General features: G+C 45.8%; 1 protein-coding gene and 1 long non-coding RNA gene across 3 annotated transcripts in view; both read right to left on the bottom strand.

The window, feature by feature from the left end:
• The window catches only part of LOC103131716 (XK-related protein 4-like), a 31,369-nt gene that overhangs the window by 16,244 nt on the left and 10,886 nt on the right, over positions 1–4,239 (bottom strand). The gene's annotated exons all lie outside the window — the stretch shown is intronic.
• The window catches only part of LOC103131712 (uncharacterized), a 4,731-nt gene continuing 2,557 nt past the window's right edge, over positions 2,066–4,239 (bottom strand). The window contains exons 1-3 of one of the 2 annotated variants that reach the window (XR_001660703.1): positions 2,515–3,160; positions 2,309–2,409; positions 2,066–2,219 (exon numbers count right to left, since the gene is read on the bottom strand). This is a non-coding gene — a long non-coding RNA (uncharacterized LOC103131712). Of the gene's footprint in view, positions 2,220–2,264; positions 2,410–2,514; positions 3,161–4,239 lie in introns of those variants that run through there. The other variant, XR_001660704.1, reaches the window with a different exon arrangement.

Here is a 4,239-nt window from a genome sequence, read left to right as displayed (position 1 = left end):
TCCATTCTGAACCGCAGAAACTTAGAGTCGTGATTCTTATGGGAATCAATTTTTTCGACACACCTTCATTTAAAACCTGTCATGATCCGTGTTTCTGTGTGTTATTTTGAGTTTTTTTCTGTGTAGTCCTGTTCACTGTGAGTCTGTCTCTGCGTCTTCCCCGTTGATTGTTTCCCAGGTGTGTCTCATTCCCTTGATTACCCCGTGTGTATTTAAATCCACCTGTTGTCTTTGTCTCTCGTCGGATCCTTGTCGTTTGGTTGTCGTATGTCGCCTGTTTCTCCGTGCTGTTCCCCGTTGTTCCGTTCTTGGATTATTTATTATTAAAATCATCACTTTTCACCTACCTCCTGGGTCCGCGTGCGTCCTCATCCTCACCACCAACCACCATTCATGACAGAAGGATCCGACCACAACTACGGTGAGAGTCATTATGGACGCCAGATCTAACCCTTGGTGGGGAACACAGTTGGTGCTGTGCCCACCATTCATGACAGAAGGATCCGACCACAACTACGGTGAGAGTCATTATGGACACCAGATCTAACCCTTGGTGGGGAACCCCGCCGACATTGCCGCCCTGTGCCGCCGGAGGTTCCGGTCCCTGGGCGTCGACGTCACCACCATCTTGAGCCGCAGGAGGTCCCGGCCCCTGGGTTAGGCCGCCATCGCTGCCCTGAGCCGCCGGAGGTCCCGGTCCCTGGGCCCCGCCTGCAGCTGCCTCCGGTCCCGACGCCGAGGCGGCATCTGTCTCCGCCCCTAGAGTTCCCCAAGCTTCCCGAGTTCCCTGTGGCTCCGCTCCCTGAGTTCGCGGACGACCCCGAGCCCCCAGAGTTTCCCGAGTTCGCTGCATGTGAGCAGCCCCCAGAGTTTCCAGAGTTCGCTGCATGTGAGCAGCCCCCAGAGTTTCCCGAGTTCGCTGCATGTGAGCAGCCCCCAGAGTTTCCTGTGGCTCCGCCCCCTGAGTTTGTGGACGAGCCCAAGCCCCCAGAGTTTCCCGAGTTCGCTGCATGTGAGCAGCCCCCAGAGTTTCCCGAGTTCGCTACATGTGAGCAGCCCCCAGAGTTTCCCGAGTTCGCCGAGCACGCTCCAGAGTTTCCTGTGGCTCCGCCCCCTCAGTTTGTGGACGAGCCCGAGCTCCCCGAGTCCGCTGCCGGCGCGCAGCCGCCCGCTCCAGAGCTCCCCGAGTCCGCTGCCGGCGCGCAGCCGCCCGCTCCGTCAGAGCCTTCAGCCAGCTGTCCTGCCGACTCTCCAGAGTCTGCTCCGTCAGAGCCTTCAGCCGGCCCCTCTGCCGGCCGTCCTGCCGGCTCTCCAGAGCCCGCTCCGTCAGAGCCTTCAGCCGGCCCCTCTCCCGGCCGTCCTGCCGGCCCGCCAGAACCAACCTGCTCCGCCCGAGCTCCTGCCTCCAGAGCCTGCTCCGTCCAAGCCTCCTGCCGGCCGGCCCCTCTGCCGGCCATCCAGGGCCTCCAGCCTGCCCCACGGGCCCGAGCGCCTCCTGCTGCGGNTTTTGTACAATACATGCATAACTATGTAACATAACCACTATGTTTGTTTGTTTTTTCCTGGATAAATACATTTGAGAGTAAATGTATCATCTGATTTGTATAACAGTTGCTGTTATTACATTGTAAAATTATTCCAAATTTCCAATTTTAAATCTGATTTTTGGGCAGGTCATGCTGATTTTTAGGTGTGGCTGAGATTAGTGTATAAAAAGGGGCGTGTGCGTCGGCGCACGGCGGCGCAATCAGAGAGGAAGACGCTCACCGTCAGATCTGTGCAGCGGGAGACTTGGATTGACTGAAAGTTTAGAACAAGTGATAGATCAAAGGATTGCGATAAAACGGCAATCAAAGTTCGCCTCAGCGCCGTGGATTGTGCGCTGTAGGAGCTGGATTGGAGCTTGTACCCAGGGAACGCCGCCAGGTGCAAGAGGACGCCAATTTACAGGAGGACGCCGACGGTGCGATAAGACGCCACCGGGGGGGAAAAGAAAGACATTTTGGTGACACTATATTTCATGTTTTATTTGTGCATAATAAGACTGATATGACACTGTCATAAACATAACATAAAACCTTTCATCCAACTTTTAAAGCAAATTCTCATTAAAATTGTCATTATTTACTGAATGATGACACTGTTGGTATGTTCCTAACATGAGTGAGGATCAACAACAGAACATTCCCATTCACTGCACCACTGCACCTTGCAGAAACCTACAAAAAAGAATAGAGCAATTAAACAGAGAAAGCATTTTTTATTTTAAAGAGTACAGAAAAATGGCAAATAAAAAAATAATACTTACACTTTTAAGACGTTGTGGACTCGCCATGTATGTGACATCATAAGAACTGATGATGATTGGGACCGGATGCCTGGGGTGGTAAAACATTTCTGGGTGTCTGCCTGTTGAGAAGTAGAAAAAAAATAGTCAGCAATGTCATAGAATCAGTTGATGTTGGTAATTAACTATGAAGCTGTTTCAAGTGTGGACTTAAGGAGACAAACTACCTTATAATCTTTCCATCCATGATCTGAACATACTGACCCTTGCAGAGTGGTGAGGGGGCTGGTGGTGCCCATCTCCAGCAGTCATCAGATGAGAGGCAGGGCTCACCATGGACAGGTCACCAATCCATCACAGGGCCCTGAAAGCTAACATTGAATAAAATGTATGAAAGAGAAATGGCAAATTAACAAGGGGGAAAATTCTGTCCAGTTATCTTTAAAACGCCTCCTTCGCTAGAGGACCCAAATTTGGGTCCTCGGCGCTTGCCGGAACAAGATCGGTTGAAAACACATGCTATACATTTATCAATATAGGCATATTGCATATCCACATATCGGGAAAAAGCTCTTCTAAATGATAGAAATAATATTTTCTACCTCAACAACACCCAGCTTGAACACTAAGCAGCTTGATAAAAAGAAACGCAATTAGATGCTAACGAGGCTAACGAGGCATATCCGGTAAAAAACGCAACAATGGAAGAGCAACGATTCCCAATGCCCACAAACTATCTATCAGAGTAAAGCCGAAGCTCTGCTGTTTCCAACAATACCAGAGTCACCACGCTAGTGCAAAACTCACTGAACCAGCAGCTAAAGAAGAAAAAAAGAAATAGCTAATTTCACGAAACTAAAAACATAAATTCAGTCCTACCTTTGCTGTTTCGTGGTCTTATGACCAATAGAATCCGAGGGCGTTGACATTAATACGGAACCTAAAGCCATTCACCAATTACAGCGAGGAAAACGCATTCACGGAGTTTGCCTCTAGATTTTGTATATAGTAGCTAGGAGACAGAAGAGGCTCTGGGCAGAGCCGAAAACAATGTGAGATGGTCGCAGGGAAAATGGATTATCGAACCAAGTGGAAATATTTACTCTAATAAGGATTATTCCTTATAAGGATTATTCCTTATTAGAGCATAATTTTGAATGTTTGAATGGAGAACTGCATGATTTTACGCGCAGAGTGCAAAGTGCAGAGTTCATTATTGTAATGTAATTTGAGATATATTAGTTTTTTCCTGTGATCATATCATTTTGACAAATTAGTTTTCATTGCTATTTGCATTTTCATTATTATATAATTCTATTTTAAATGTTATTGTGAGTTAATCTGTTCCATTTTCAGACTATTACAATTTATCTATTTTTTTCTCTTTTTATGAATGCATGCAATGCGGATTTTTAAAGGGAACCTCCAAAAACAATTATTAGATGTAATTACTTGTCTATGATAAATAATCATGTATTATATGGTAAGAATAAATGATTGAAACAGAACCTACAGAAAAAAAAAGAGAAAGTTCAAATGGCACAAATTGTGCCAAAATGGCTAATTTGGAAGGTCCGCCTAGATTTTTATCAACCAAGTGGAAATATTAGTTGTAGTACCTCTCTAAAACTCATATGATTAACTTTTTTTTCATGAAACTTGGCACAGTAAAAGGTCAGACTGTGTACTGTTTACTACATGTTTTGGATTTCATCTGCATTGCTTTGAAAGGAATCTTAATAGATTGAACTGTTTTTTTTAGGCGGAAATAGATTTTTTTTTCTTAATTTCTGCTTGTATCATATTAATTTACTTTCCTCAGTAACAGGCAGGGTGGTTTTTAGAGCTGTAACATATTCTCTAGGGTCTTGCCTTTGTTTTGATACCAAAACAATTAAAATAAACTCTGTAGTTCTTGAGATACATTCAATTCATTTTGGGCATGTTATTCA

This window comes from Poecilia formosa, unplaced genomic scaffold, assembly GCF_000485575.1.
Source record: "Poecilia formosa unplaced genomic scaffold, Poecilia_formosa-5.1.2 Scaffold819, whole genome shotgun sequence".
In the NCBI taxonomy this organism is placed as follows: Eukaryota; Metazoa; Chordata; class Actinopteri; order Cyprinodontiformes; family Poeciliidae; genus Poecilia; species Poecilia formosa.
The sequence above is the reverse complement of the archived record's forward strand: the minus strand, read 5'-3'. Positions and strand labels throughout refer to the sequence as shown.